Below are 16,970 nucleotides of genomic sequence, written 5' to 3' on the forward strand. Positions count from 1 at the left end.
GTCCGATAGGGTTTCCAAGGAGTGCCTGGTGGATTTGAACTGCGGATCTTTTGGTTAGCTGCTGTAGCGCTTAACTACTACGCCACCAGGGTTTCCAGATGTCCAATAGGTATCTCAAATTCAATATGTCCAAAACCAAACTCATAAACTGGCACTTACCTGTCTCTCCACGTTGAGCATCGTTGGCTCTACCCTTCTTTGTGCACCTTTTGCTTTAGCCACTTTGGATTTACTATTCTGCATTTTAATCTAGTTGTAAAAGGGCTTAAAGGAGTGATCGGTTATTCTCACAATCCAGACTGGCTAGGCATTTAAAGTAGAAATTTCCCTGGCTCAGAACCACTTACCATCATTGGCTTGCACGGGTAGATTGAAGCAGGGATTGTGATGACAAATTCCTGGGGAAAGTAGTGACATTGCCAGCAGGGATGGAAATTTCAGCAGAAGGCAAGGACTCTTATCTTACTCATTTTTGTATTCCTCCTACCTAAATATGGCCTTTACTACTTGAAAGAAGTTGTGGGTAAACATTCTGAAACTGGACTGTTGTTCATGACTGCAGCAACACAATAATGCATGTAGGAATTTTGTGTAGTACTTAAAAGTGTGACTATTTTAAAATTAAACTAAGTCAGTTTTAATAATGGCTGATCTAACATTGTACTGTTATCAGCATTTTTCAATTTTATTTTTAATGTTTAAATGTAAACATCATCATTATTTGGCTTGGGTAAGCATTTTCATATTCTCTTCTGGTTCAGAATAGTGCTTTTTGGAATGTATTTTTGAAAATCCCTTATGATGTGTTTGTAACATTCTTTAAAGTTTCCAGGAGAGCTCTTCAGTCTTGTAATCCTGGGAGACTGGAAAGACGGACAGCTTTTTAACACTGGGGGCTTTTCCCTATTAGTGTTGGCATATGCCACTGTTTCTATAAACAGTAGCAAGTTTCTTTTCCAGGTCTTATATGGGGCAGTTCTACTCTGTCACTGGGTTTTATATGGTAAGGTTTATCTCATAGTAGAATATTCAGATTGCTTGATTTGTTTATCAGCAAGATAGTCTTTAGAAGATTCTTGGTGTTGTCAGTCTGCTTGGCATCCTCTTTAGCACTTCTTTGACTTTTACTAAACACTTATTTTTTTTTTTCTTATTGTGCTCAGTCACCCAACTTCAGGCCTTAAATTTTCTAACAACAGTTAGGAAAGATAACTGAAAACCAAATTGAATGCCTTAACATTTTATGGTGTTTTTGGCAGTTTTCTAAGCTATGTCTAAATTTCATTAGTAAATACATGTACAAGTCACATTGCTTGGGTTACTGCTCCTGAAAACTGTTGAACATTCCAAAAGATCCCTGTGAGCCTAAGAGAGGATTGTATCTAATGTTGCTATAAAAAGTTTACATAATAGCCCAGCTGTATGGGTGTAGAATTCCCTTTTGAGTAAATAAGAATTTAAGCCAAGGAGCCAGTTAGATTGCATTGCTCAGTGTGTCTAGTGGAACATCTGTGAAAGGCAGTTCTTCACAATTTTGGACTATTAACACGTTATTTTAACAACACAGTAAAACTCAAGATTATAGATAGCAAATCTTTTATTCTGTAACAAATGAACAAAGATATGTTTTGTATATTGTATTAGTTGGAGGAATAGATAAGAATGTGGACTTAAGATCATACATGTGGTGAGTAGCATCTGGGATCTTAAAAGCTTGTGAACAGCTGTCTAAGATACTCCACTGGTCCCACCCTACCTGGAGCAAGGGAGAAACCAAAGACACAAGAGTAAGATTAGTCCAAAGGACTAATGGACCACAACTACCACAGCCTCTAGCAGACAGTCCAGCACAGCTGGATGGTGCCCAGCTACCACCACCAGCTGCTCTGACAGGGATCACAATAGAGGGTCCTGGACAGAGCTGGAGAAAAATGTAGAACAAAATTCAAACTCACAAAAAAGACCAGACTTACTGGTCTGACAGAGAATGGAAACCCTGAGAATACGGCCCCCAGACATCTTTTTAACTCAGTACTGTGGTCACTCCTGAGGTTCACCCTTCAGCCAAAGATTAGACAGGCCCATAAAATAAACAATAATACACATAGCTCAACCATGTATAGGAGACTAAATGGGCACACCAGTTCAGGGGCAAGGGCAAGAAGGTAGGAGGGGACAGGAAAGCTGGTAACAGTGAGCCCAAGGTCGAGAAGAGGGGAGTGCTGACCTGTGATGGGGCTGACAACCAATGTCACAAAACAATATATGTATTAATTGTTTAATGAGAAACTAAATTGCTCTGTAAACCTTCATGTAAAATACAATTTAGAAAGCATTGCAAAAATCTTATGTTTCCTAAATATAACGGGCAAATGATGAACCAAGTCTTTAAAAGCATAAAAGTGTATTTCTTCCCTCTTGTTTTTTTTTCTTTGGTTGTTTCCATATTGGTAGTCTTTGGATCTTATTTATCATGTACTGAGATGTCTGTATTTTTTTATTGTTTTATCTTCATGTTTCTTTTTTTAAATTTTTACTTATTTTAGCTAGAATCGTAACTATGTAACTTATCATGAATTTTAGTTTTTAGCTTTTCTACATGCAATTTTATACTTTTAAACATATCTTCCCCACTCCCACCCCAAAGCAAAATAATGTAAGAAAACTCTGATTTCATGCTTTTTGCTGGTGTCATGACCCCTTTGTGACATTTTTCTTATTACCCATATGTAAATTCAGAGTGAACTGTTCCAAAAAGCTGCACATTTGGCCCTTCTAAATGATAATTTTGTTAAAATTGTTAGTTTGCATTATGGTCAATTATTACAGCAAAACAGCCCACAGATCTGAAGTTTACTTGTCACCCCCAGAGGAACTGAGCAGTATTAAATTTATACAACTCTTTTCAAAACAATGGACAGATGAGGTAAGAATTTGAAAAATTATACTTTGTGTGTAATACAAACAAAATTTGTCTCATTTTTAAGTTGTATTTTCTTCATGAAAATCCTTAACTGTATCATTCGCCTTTTTCTGTCCTAGTGTCAGAACCCTAGCTTTGTGTTTAAAGTCTAAGAAGGGAAAGGGAAATGGTAGAACTTTTTAATTTAGTTATAAACAGTAACATCTTAAGTGTGATAAACCAAAACAGAAAGGTCTCTATGTTTGGCGAAGTCATATCCCCCAGGGATTTACTAAACAGCAACAGCGCTGTTAGCAGTGTCAGCTGAGGCATTATTTGTGTCCTTCTCTAATGACTCCTTGTTCCACCAAAGCTATTGAAGAAGGTGTGATGCTTACGTAGTGCTCATTAAGGATTCTTCTTACTGTTGTTTAGATTAGCTAACAGAACCTGTATATTAGAGTTTGACTTTTGGATCTGCTACTGATTTGCTGTAATGATCTCCGACAAATCACCAGATTCCTTTCTGTCCTCATTTACTGGTCAGTGACATATAGTAACAGATTGACATTTATTTACTGTGGGAGAGAATATAAATAATAGATCATAAACTACTTTGAAGTAGTTGACAACACCAAGAAATAACGTGTGAATATTACTGTGTAGTTGCCAGTGTCTTTCATTTTCTAAATAATGCTCTTAGTAGCATCCTTTGGTTGTCATGTTTAGTTTTATTGTTTGAAAGCAGCATTTTGGCAATCCTTACTCTCCCAACTTTTCGCCTTTTACCTTATGGTATTAAATCTTTATATTGTAAAATGATAAAGAGGTGGCTGTTTTTCATGTTCTTGAAAGAACATTATTTTAAAATGGTTTTACTGAGTTGCAGAAAGGACTTGTATCTTATCTTAAGACAAGCCTTGTTAGACTACAAAAGCTAGTGAACATAATTATAACAAAACACTTTTGTTATGATTCTACTTGGAAAGATGCACTCAGATGTTTGGATTTGCATTCTACACTGGCATTTGCGTCTTTTAACTAAATACACAGTTTGTTTGACTAGAATCAGTATTTTATACAAAACTAAATTATTGTTTTAAGGAAAATGGGAAACCTATTTAATTAAGACAGACTATAATCAACCACATGATATATAGTGGCAGCGTTTTGAGGTCAGTGTGTTCTAAATTAATTTATTAGTATTCTGTTCTGGTAGGAGCTGGACTGTCTTGGAAGAAAGTGCTTCTTTTAGATGTTTACCAACTCCTTTGAGTAAGCATATGTGTTTTACTCATCGCCTGGAAACAACGTTGTTCTGCCAGGCACTTGCTCTTATTGTGTGATTTTATAATTTAGAGTAATATTTATTTCTTTGTTCTTCTGAAAATGAATATATATGCTTTTTTTTTTAAGTTTGTTTTATTTTTTTCCTTTGAGTCTCTGCTTGGGGAGAGGAGACAACTAAATTTTATTAGCATACTTTTTAAAGTCTTTAAAAAAGATCATTTCAAGTTATGCATTGATAATCTGATTGAAAATTGATGGGGTTGCTAGAGACTTCATTAAGAATAGATCCACCAGAGAACTGTATATTTAAATTTATTGGCATATAACATAGATTTTTGTATTTGCTTTTATTACATAGCTACATACACACGAAAGATCAATGTCTATTAGTTTTTTTGAAAGTATTGTAGTAGATTTAATGTCATTTAAAAGCATTAATTTTTCTCATTTTTAAATTTATCAAACTTTAAATAAAAAAGTAGATTTTAACAATTTTAAAGGATTTGGAAATCACATAAACAATCTTGTCATTCAGATTTTATTTTTACTCATCATTTCAGTTATGCTCTTCTCACATACTCAATTCTGAAAATTTTATTGAATCTTAGTATTCTTGGAAGTATGAAAAGAAAATTTCATAGACATCTGAAGAGGGACAAATAATGTTCACTTTTTGGGAAGACTCATCATATGTATGCTCATGTATACCTCAACCCTATGATTAGTGTAATTAGAAATAGAAAAAAGCATGGAGTTTGTAATGCTGGGTATGTCAGAAACAGCTGCAGTCTTTTTAGAAACCGCTTGGGTCTAAAAAGAATTGATCATTGCTTTTTCATACTTTCCCTGATGTTCTACCACTGTATCCTTTTATTAAATACATACATTTATTAGTATTTTAAATAATCTGATTTTTAAATACTTGCAATGAAATTTTATTAGTATTCTTGGCTGGTTTATTTTGGCTCTTATCTCCTACATTTGAAACAAAATTATACTTTATATGCTAGACAAAGTTTATGCCAGCCTAATTGGTTGCTGGCATTTCTTAGCCTCACAGCTGCTCTGGATTCAGCTGTGAACTAGGAAACATATAATAGGATCCTGTTTTCAGAGACCAAAAGGCAATTGTAACGTAAAAAATTTGTTTTGACAGCTCAACATACATATGTAATCTTTGAGTGACAGATTAAATAGCACTAATATACCAATCTTAAGTAACGATCTTAATTTTAAAGACTAGAAAGTCCTGAAATATAGAATCCATATGTCATGGATTGAATTATGTCCCCCTGAAAATGTGTGTATCAATTTGGCTAGGCCATGATTCCCAGTATTGTGTGGTTGTCCTCCATTTTGTGATTGTAATTTTATGTTAAAGAGGATTAGGGTGGGATTGTAAAACCACCCTTACTCAGGTCACCTCCCTGATCCAGTATAAAGGGAGTTTACCTGGGGTGTGGCCTGCACCACGTTTTATCTCTCAAGAGATAGGAAGTAAAGAGAAGCAAGCGGAGAGTGGGGGACCTTGTATCACCCAAGAAAGCAGTGCCAGGAGCAAAGCATGTCCTTTGTACCTGGGGTTCTGGTGCAGATTAGCTCCTATTCTGGGGGGAAGGTTAATGAGAAGGCCAACAGACACCCTAAATTTGGACATTTAGCCTACTTTAACTGTGAGGAAATAAATTTCACTTGGTTAAAGCCATCCACTTGTGGTATTTCTGTTATAACAGTACTAGATGACTAAGACACCATGTAAGTGGTACCTTTCTTCACTGGGGCAAAAAAAAAAAAAAAATGCCAAAGCCTTTGCCATCAAGTTGATTCCATCCAACTCATAGCAGCCCTGTAGGATAGAGTAGAACTGCCTCATAGGGTTTCCAAGAAGCTGCTGGTGAATTCGAACTGCCAGTGTTTTGGTTAGCAGCGTAACCCTTAACACTGTACCACCAGGGCTTCCAGTGGGGCAGAGATGGCTTGAATTTGGGTATTTGTTTTTCTGTTCGGTCATTTGTGGCTTCTTTCTTTTAAAAATAAAATTGTTTGTCTTAATATTTACCAACAGATATTAAAAAGTTGAGACTATACTGTTTTCCCTTTATTTTCAGCATAAAAAAGTTGTCTTAAATGATGTAAACATATTTCTTAAATGAACTGCATAGACTGTCTTTGGAATAAAGGTTACAATTTTAAAGTATTTTATTATATGTTTGTTTTTTATTTAGCAGATTAATTTTTATAAATTATCTCAACAGATATTATATTTGGGAGTTTTATCTTAAGATAAATTTGGGGTGAAATTTACTTTTCTTTTAGGTTGAACCACATGAAATTGTCATTTTTTAGGTCTTAAAAAGAGTCAAAAGCAGATTTATTTTTAACCGATACAGTCGTGTCCCACTTAAGGTCAGTAGTCTATTCCTAAAATTAGATGTTGTGTGTGAAAATGCTGACAGGGAGCCTATTTGCCTTTTATTTTAAATGGAAAAAAATTGCATTGCATTGCTCATCAGCCTTAAATTCCTAACCAGTTTTAAAAAACATAACTGACACTGTAAATCATTTATAGTTAAGTGCCATTCGTCATCAAAAATAGTGTGTTAACAATCATTTGTTTTATATGCAGTACAATCTTTTGTTATAATTTCTTCAAGTTTTTTTTTATTATTTTGGCATTCATTCAACACAAGGCAAAATAATGAAAGGACAGGTTGTTCTAGATTAAAATGAAACTTAAGAGATAAAACACCCAAATATAATGGTGGATTATTTGGGTACTGATATAAATAACCCAACTATAAAAAGATATTTAGGGAACATTGTGGGAAATTTGAGTATGGACTTTATACTACTTAATATTATTAATATTGTTTGGTTTGATAATGCTTTTGTGATTATTTAAGAAAGTGTTCTTATTAAATGTGTGTTTGGAAGTATTTAGTGATGAAATGATATATCTGGGATTTGCTTTAAAATAATTTGGTAAAAAAAAGTGAAGAAAATATGAAAAAAATATTTTAAATTATTAGATGTAGATAAAAGATATATGGGGTTTTTGCTGGTCAGGCCCTTTCCCCTGTTCTGCTCTGCCTTACATCACAGGGGCTTCCTCTCGAAGGCTGTTTCCTAGGCTGCTTTTTAGCTGACTTTCTTCTTGGTGAATAGGAGGCACTAATGGTTGAAGATTTTTTTTTATTTGTGTATTTCTTATAAGACCATGACTGAAACAGGGTTTTACTATATCATGTTATCCATTTTATGTGTGTTTGACATTTTTCATAATTTCTTTTAGAAAAAATGTTGCTTTAGAGATTAAGAATTACACATTGGATTGTTTTTGGCTATCTAGAGGTGGTTGTTGACTTCGAACAATTTTAATAATAATGATAGCCTAAAAAAAAAAAATTTTTTTTTTTTTTAATGGAAGTGGGTTTAAAGAAGCAGTGGAAAAGTTTTTGTTTTTGGTAAAATGGTACCTAAGTACCTGCTCTAACCCTCCTTGTGAAAACAACTAAAATGTTGCATAAAGTTCTTTAAAAACAAAAAACAAAACAAAACAAAACAAAAACAGTGTTCCTGAAACATGTGAACTGTCAGAAAAATAAGACATACTTAGGCCAGGGACTGTGCTAAAGGTGGAAATCCAAAGATGTTAGAGGAGCACTGACCTGCTTTTATCTAGCAGATAGTTTCCAAACAATGAGAACCTAAGCTAATGTTTTCCTTCTTCGTGGCGTGTGGGACACAGGAGCTAAAGCCTAGGCCCTAGTCTCCCCAGTAACACTGGTGTTCCTAGACAATTAGTTCTTTAATATAAGAATGCATTAGAAACTAACCAACCACTTATCTTGGAAAATTGCCTGTGTTAAGTCAGGATTCAGGAGGGGAAAATGTGACTATGTCACAAACAAGCTCTATGCCAATTTGAAGCTAGGATTCATACTACCTTCATGGAATGGAAAACCTCATGTCTCTTTGTGAACCTTTGAGAAAATGTACATTCTTTTTGGGGGGGAATCTACCTTCATCCTAGATCTCAAAGAATTCCCAAAATAAAACTTGAGGGAAAATGAATAGCTCTTTGTCAAAAATCACTGAACAAATGGGGATGCACAGCACTATGAATAGAATCGGCAGAAACAGATTTTCAGGGGCATAGAAAATAACTATTTCCTATGATTTTTTTAAACAGAAAAGACAAATTGGAAAATCTGTAAGCCCTCACTATCCTGATCCATTCAGTTCCTGAGTTAGGGTAGTGAATTCGAATAGCAGGAGATACTGCATTATTGGAATCTTTTTGGTTTCTGTATTTTGGATAGCAAGTAGTGAGAGTTTAGATGATGAGGAATTAGCTAGGAAAAGATTTTGAATGTATGTACTCTGAGGACTCAAGTAGTAAGTTTCCAGGCAGCAAAAGAGACAGACAGCCTTATATGCTGAGGCCATGAAGCTATGAAGAGCGAACAAGTAGATTGGAAAAATGAGCAAATAAATCTTCTAAAAGTGAAAAGCATTTTTAAAAACGAATGCAGGAACACAGGTATGCAGGGCACTGAAACTGCTTTTGCCGTTTAGGCATTTGATGAACCCGACAATAATGAGCCACAGTTTGCGTGGAGTGCAGGGGGGAAAAAGCCCAGCACTTACACAGGGTGGTGGGTGGTAGTATTAATGCTCTGCACTAAATATTTCCAGCTCCTTCTGCCTTGTAGGCATATGATAGAATTGCTCTTCCCTATTCCCTTGGAAATTAGGCATGGCCATGTGACTTGGCTGATGAAATTGTAAGTATAAGTGATATATCATTTCTGGGTGGAATCTTTAAGATCTAGATCATGAGTTAACATATTTTTTGTCCCCTGCACAGCAAGCATTGAAAAATAGTAACGGAGACTCCCTCAGCCTGAAACGCTGAGTGAGGACAACATAGAATAGAGTCCCCGTTTCATCTATGATGACCCTGTAACACAATCAAAAAAGAAAGCTTTATTTTACATATCTCAGATTTTGGAGGTGGTGTGTTAACGTAGTATAACCTAGCCTATCCTGACTGATAAGTGGGGAGACTAATAAAGTGGATATTCCCATAAAACTGAGGCCACAAAAGACTAAAGCCTGAGTCATTGTAGACCAGAGGTAAATCCATTCCATCCACATCTACTCCCGCCACATCCAGAGAGGATATTAAAGACCATTTCTGGAAAGTTGATACCACAGGTTAGCCTTCCTATTGATTTGTTGTCCAAATTGATATCATCTGGATGGTCTGAAAAATCTGAAGCTTGAGTATATAATTTAAATAGGTTCTGGAATGATCAAATTCCAGGCTGCTGGCAGAGCAATTGAAGTCTTCTCTGTAAAACCACAGTTTGATCGTAGCCCTCAAAAAGTTCTACCAGCAAGGCATTATGAGTAAGAGCCACCAGAAATAGACATCAGAAAGAGGATCTCTTAAGACTTTAGGTATTGCTATTATTAGACAGATTATAAAATAATTGTGTTTACTATGTTTAAAGAAATAAAAATCAAGAATGAAAATATTTCCATAGTACAGGAAAGTATAAAAGTTAGCAGATTTGATAAAGAAACAAAACATTTGAATTATAAAAATGTAGGAAGTTAAAAACTTAATGCTTGCATTTATCACTGTAATATTAGACAAAGGTTTCAAGAAAATTAGTGACCTGGGAAATAGGTCAGAGTGAATTACCAGCAAGCAATCTAGAAAGGCAAGAGGTGGAAAGCTTGAAAGAAAAGCTAAGAGAGATGAAGGATGGAGTGACAAGTTGTAAATTTAATCAGAGCTTTAAAAGGAGAGAAAAAAGAATGAATCGAGGCAGTATTTGAAAAAAGAATGAATAGAGGCAATGTTTGAAAAAAATAATTGCGGATTTTTTTAAGTCTGTGAAAGATACCAGTCCTTAGATACAAAAGGCCCAGTGAATGCCCAGAAGGGTATAGTGAAACTACTGAACACTGAAACATAAAGACCTTAAAAGCAGCCTGAGGAAAAAGCAGTTAGCCTTCAAAGGAGCTACATTTAGATGAGTACGATTGTCATCTGACATCTTAACAACAACAGTGGAGTATCATTAATGTGCTGATGGGGTAAAAAAGCTATCACTCTGTAACAGGTCCACTAGAACTTTATGCAATGATGGAAATATTTCTCCTCTGCCCAGTTTATTAGCCACTAGCCATGCGAGGCTATTGAACATTAGAAATATGGCTAGTGTGACTGAGGAATTGAATTTTTCATTTTATTTAATTTTAATTAAATTTACATACACGTGTAGCTAATAACTACTGTATTGGACGGTGAAGCTCTAGAGTGAAGTTAAAAATACATTGTTAAACTAATTTGCTCTGTAACTCTTCACCTAAAACACAATAAAATTAAAAAAAAATTATCAGACAGTAAAAAACTGAGAGATTACCACGGGTAGATCCTTACTGAAGTGAATTTTTCAAGGTGTTCTTCAGGCAGAAAGAAAGTGATCTCATATAGTAGGAGGACTGATAGGTAAAAAAGGTGTGAAGAGCAAAGAACGTGGCAAATATGTGGAAAAGCCCCAACAAGTATTAACTGTATAAAACAATAATATTACATCATATGAAGTTAAAAATATAATTAAAATGCATGACAAGAATCACAAGTCAGGAGAGGGGGAAGAGGGTAAAAATATTAAGAGTGCAAGTTGTAGTTTCTAAGACTCACTAAAAGAACAGAAAGAGAAATCCAAATTCCAAAATAGAATGAAGAAAAACAATCAGTTCAAAAGATGGCAAGAAAGGAGAGTAAAAGATACGTAAAAAAGGCATATCAACTAGAAAGCACAATATTACCAATAAATGTCTTTAAAAAGCCAAACCCATTGCCATCAAGTGAATTCCAACTCGTAACAACCCTATAGGACAGGGTAGAACTGCCCCATAGGGTTTCCAAGGAACGGCTGGTAGCTTCGAACTGCAGACCTTTTGGTTAGCAGCCGAACTCTTAACCACTGCACCACATGTAAATGGGCTTAAAATGCCAGTTAAGCCAAAGAACTTTTACTAATCTAGCTGTATATACTGTTTATAAAAGAAACCTGAAATAAAATGATCTAGAAGAGTAAAAAATGAAAGGATGTGAAAAGATTTATCAGAAAGATACTAACAGTAAGAAAGCTGGTGTGTTATTGTTAGATGACATCGAGGTGGTTCTGACTTATAGCATCCCTTTGTCCAACAGAATGAAACACTGCCCAGTCCTCTGCCATCTTCATAATTGTTGCTGTGTTTGAGCCTATTGTTGCAGCCACTGTGTCAATCCATCTCTTTGAGGGCCTTCCTCTTTTTTGCTGACCCTTTACCATACCAAGCATGATGTTCTTCTCCAAGGACTGGTGCCTCCTAATAACATGTCCAAAGTACATGAGACAAAGTCTTGCCATCCTTGATATCCTAGCTGGTATAACTATGTTAATATCAGACCATGTAAACTTCAAGGCAAACAAACTTAGTAGAAATGGAGGGGGTCACTGATAATAATAAAAGTTTCAGTTCACCAAGAGAATATATCGATTTTAATTTTGAATGCACTTTTCAGTAAAGCAAAAATTGATCTATAAATAGAAATAAGCAAATCCATAATTATAAGGAAGATTTTTAAATACCTTTCACAATAATTGATAAAACAAGCAGAAAAAGCAAGAACTTAACCCAGTTAAAAAGCTTATTCTATTAAAAATTGAATACTGAATCTGACAATTTCAGAACTCATATTTTTTTCAAACACATGTAACGTTTATAAAAATTGATCATTTAATGGTCCGTTACACAAATTTTAACACATTCCAGAGCATTAGTATCAAGCAGAATATGTTCTTTCACCACAGCACAATTAGGAAAGAAATACAGAGTGATACTCAGCTACTCTGCATTAAAAAAAAGAACCCCCCAAAAAAAACCAAACCCATTGCCATCGAGTTGATTCTGACTCATAGTGACTCTATAGGTTAGGGTAGAACTGCCCTATAGGGTTTCCAGGGAGCAGCTGGTGGATTTGAACTGCCAGGCTTTTAGTTAGCAGTCAAATGCTCAACCACTGTGCCACCAGGGCCCCATGCACTAGGAAAGTCATTAATTATTTGTAGCTGTCTTTATTCGGGTTAGTCAGGTATCTCACCTTTAGAAATTGTTAACAGGATATTCAGAAAGCCCACATGTGTTTGGAATCTGAGTAACAATTCTGGGTAACTCATGAGTCAAAGAAGGAATCATAAGGAAAATTATAAGATAGTTGGAACTGGGCAAAAACAAAAATGCTATATATAAAAATTTCTAGGATGCTGCTAAGGCAGTTCTTAGAGGGAAACACATAGCCATAACTGTTTAGGAATAAGGAAAAAAGAATAACAATGAATGAGCTAAATACTCACCTTAAGACTTTAGGGAAATACTGAAAAATATATACAAAGTTCATGGGAAGAAATAATAAGGGCAGTAATTAGGTACTTAAGGTCCCTAGGTGGCACAAATGGTTTATTAAACTAAAGGTTGGCGGCCGAATCCACGTAATCTGTAGAATCCACTCAATCTCTGTCGCTGAAGAATAGGCCTGGCCATCTATTGTTGTTAAGATAATAGCCAAGAAGACCCTATACAGCAGTACTACTCTAACACATGTGGTCATCATGAGTCAGAATCATCTTGATAACTACCAAGAACAGTTAAGCACTTAAGAACATGTAGTAAAGCGGCTCAATAAAACCAGATGTTTGTTCTTGGGAAAACACAAATAAAATGGACACATTTCAGGTGAGATTGATCAAGGAAAAAAAAGTTACGAAAAAATTTGGAAAAAATGGGTATCAGTACAGATGCCACAGGTATTAAATGGATAATAATTGGATATTATGAACAACTTTATGCCAGAAATGTGAAAAATTTTATTAAAAAATTCCTGGAAAAATATGATTATCAAAACAGCCAGGAGTAGAAAACTATAATAATCTTATAATTAATAAGGGAATTAAATTTTCTCAAAATGAAAACCCAAGCCAAGGTGATTTTAACAAGTGCCTACCAAACATTCAAAGTTCAAATAATTCTAATGTGATATTAATTACTCCAGAGTATGGAAAGGGGAAACTCCACTACAAGTCATTTTATAAGGCTAATATAACCATGATACCAAAATCTAATAAGGCTAATATGATAAAGGAAAACTAGCTAATATCACCCTTGAACAATGGTATTTTGGAAAAAAAAAAAAAAGTGCAATTCTTTTCAGACTCCATACAGGTAGTATTTTGTTATCATTTGTTTATATGATGTTTGGTTAATTTGACAAGCTAATTCTAAAATTTATACAGACGTGCAAAAGGCCAAGAAAATTAAAGAAACTTAAAGAACAGTAAGGCGAGAAGGTTTATTCTACCAAATGGCAAGACTAATTGCAAGCTATAGTAATAATTAAGATGATGTAGTTTTGGTTCAGGGAGAAAGAAATAGACCCAGGCATAAGGCTTGAAATATGACAGGTAGCTAAATAGAGGAAAGAAGGGCTTTCAGGAAATGGTACTGGAACACTTTATTTTCTATATGGAAAAAAATGGAAATTGTGTTGTTGTTCTTAGTTGCCATGGAGTCGATTCCATCTTATGGTGATCCCATGTGTGCAGAGTAGAACTGCTCCATAAGTTGTTCAAGGCTGTGACTTTTTTGGAAGGGACCCTGATGGTACAATGGTTAAGCCCTTAGCTGCTAACTGAAAGATCAGCGGCTCCAACCCACCAGCTGCTCCATGGGAGAAAGATACAGCAGCCAGCTTCCCTAATGATTACCTCAGACCCTGTGGGGCAGTTCTACTCTGCCTATAGGATCGACTTGACAGCAACAGGTTTGTTTTTTGGTCTTGACCTTTTGGAAACAGATCGCCAGGTCTGTCTTCTAAGGCACTGCTGGGCGAGTTCGAACCACTGATCTTTTGGCTAGTAGTCAAACATTGTTTGCGCCACCCAGAGAACCACATTAAAATTAAGAACTTAAATTTATCAAGAGGCTCCATGTTGTTGTTCTGAGCTGTCAAGCCGATTCCCACTCATTGCATCCTTACGGTATAGAGCAGAACTGCCTCATAGGGTTTCCTAGGCTGTTAGCTTTATGAGAGCAGATCAACAGATTTTTCCTCCTGCAGAGTAGGGCTAAACCAAACCCATTGCCGTCAAGTCGATTCCAACTCAGTAGGGCTAGAGGGTTCAAAATACCGACCTTTCTGTTAGTAGCTGAGCACTTAACTCTTGCACCACCAAGGCTCCTTAAAGGACTTCGTCAAGAATGTGAAAGATGAAAATATATGCAACCCATATGACAGAAGCTATATTACCAAGACATAGAGAGATTCCTATGGAAAAGCAGTAAGAAAAAGGCACTCAAAAAATATTTTACGGAAGAAAAAACCTGAATGGCTAACAGGCAACCTCATGAAATCAGAGAAATTGGAACCACAATATGACAGTATTAAATCTGACAAATACTAAGTATTATTGTAGATACGAAGCAGTTGCTAGTGAGATTACAAATCATTACAGGTACAGCTACTATAAGAAACGTGGTGGCATTCACTAGAAAAGTTTTATATGTGCATACTCTGTTATTCTGTATTTCTTAAGTTTATGTCCTAGGGAAATGCTTGCACGTTTGTACTAGTTCCCATGAGTAAGAATGCCCATGGTACCATTGTTCCTAATAGCAAAAACTTAAAAAACAACTCAGATGTCCACCAACAATGGAATAGAAAAAAAAAATTTTGGCACAGTCATGTAATGAAATAACACTGTAAAAATGAGTAAACTACAATTATACACAACATAAATGAATCTCAGAAATACAGCATTGAATGAAAGAAAAAAGACTTAAAGTAGTGTTAATCCATATATATATATATATAATCTTAAAAATAGGAAAACCGTGCAGATCTTTTATATTACATTCACAGGTGGTAAAACTATAACAAAAAGCCAGGTACGATTATCTTAAAAATCAAGATAGTGGTTACTTCTCAGAGTGAGGAGGGGAAAAGAGAAGGGGATACAATTAAAAACTTGTTGCTGTCAAGTCAATTTCAACTCAACGAACTTACAGGACAGAATAGAACTGCCCGATAGGGTTTCCAAGGAGTGACTGGTAGATTCCTGTTGCCAACCTTTTGGTTAGCAGCTGAAGCTCTTAATCACTACACCACCAGGACTCCTAGGAGGGATATGTGTGGGGTTTCAAAGGCACTTTTTTAACCTGGGTGGTGGATATACTCTACTGTTTTAAAATGAGGAGGTATGTATTATACATTCTTCAGTATAAATTATATAATTCACAATAAAGTAGATGGGGAATCAAAGAGAGTTAAAGGACAGTGAATTAGTGAATATGGAGCATAAGAATTTTCTCTAAATGAACCAGAAAAATAGGATGGTATTTGTTTGGAAGGCCATGTGGGAAGATTTTCCCAGGTTCTAAGGAAGAGATTTCCAATCCTGGTTTCTCTGAGCTATAATGTTGAATCTCTGGTAGTCTTAATTACCATCCATTCTTTGATCCCTATTAACAACTGAAACTTAGGATAAAGGATCGTTGTTCTGCCCCTAGTACCACCATCCAGGCTTGAAACTTTCCTGCTATTTCTATATCTTGTCACCAAATCAGTGATTTTTTTCCTTTAAGAGAGCTTACATATACCTGTTCTTTTATTGTTTAATGTCTTTATTAACAGATACTTGCCATTTGACTTTTGAAAAAATTAAGTGGTAAATTTTTATTACAATAGAAAATGAGGTACTTGTTATCTCAATTGAACCAGATATGAAATACATTAAAAAAAAAAAAAAACTTTTAAAGGTATATTGAGAAAAGTGAAGCTTAAGAAAAAGCTTTTATTAGAGACATCTCTAGGTAAAAATAATAAAAACCCATGCAAGTACTGCAGATACTTCTAGTTATCTGATCAACTGGCAAAAAATAAGCACTTAAGATTTTGTTCTGCTTCAATCTTTTTTCATTTCTTAGTTACTGAAATTTCATATTCATTTTTTGTTGAACGAGTAAACTGGGTTATGGTAGAGATAAGCCAGTTTTCCCAGTCTTTCCCTGCCCAACCTCTGGAGCTGATCACTGCTTTTGACTCTTTCAGCTTGTGGTTTAAGACTTTTGGGGTGACTGTCTGCATTAGTAGTTGAAGTTGCAGAGGTGCCAGTGTTGACTATTGATGCTGGGTGTCAGCTCCTTGATTTTCTCTAGCTTCAAGTGGCCAGAGGCAGAGAGAGGGAGTGAAGCATGGGTGGCTGCTTCGAGTTATTCTTTATGACATTTTAATATTCATGTTATTCATTTGTGACATTTCCTGCTTGGAATTATCCTTTTTGGTGATCTGGTGTTCAAATACATCTTCCTTGTGGTCACTTCCTATTGATGAAGTCATACCGGTATCTTATATCGAAACATTTCACTTTGCCCAAAACCTTTGTTTGTGGTAAACTTCTTGTCCCTGCTAGTGGGTATTACTGTTGTGAGACTGCCAGGAGAATTGAGGGTGAATGTGGCTGCTGGATCTCAGCTTCGCCACGCATGTTGTGAAGATGGTGATATGAGGCTTGATGGAACAAGGGTAGCTCCTGCCAGGATGTGATGGTAACAAGGCCTGCACCACAATGAGCACGGTGAGCTGACAGCCTCCGTTAGTACCTTTTGGACCCTTAGCATTTGAGCTGAGGCCTTGTGCTTCCTGGGAAACCAT

General features: G+C 35.6%; 1 protein-coding gene across 3 annotated transcripts in view; it reads left to right on the forward strand.

Annotated features, from left to right (window-relative positions):
• KIF2A (kinesin family member 2A) overlaps positions 1–16,970 on the forward strand; it is a 79,731-nt gene that overhangs the window by 17,511 nt on the left and 45,250 nt on the right. The gene's annotated exons all lie outside the window — the stretch shown is intronic.

This window comes from Elephas maximus, chromosome 2, assembly GCF_024166365.1.
Source record: "Elephas maximus indicus isolate mEleMax1 chromosome 2, mEleMax1 primary haplotype, whole genome shotgun sequence".
In the NCBI taxonomy this organism is placed as follows: Eukaryota; Metazoa; Chordata; class Mammalia; order Proboscidea; family Elephantidae; genus Elephas; species Elephas maximus.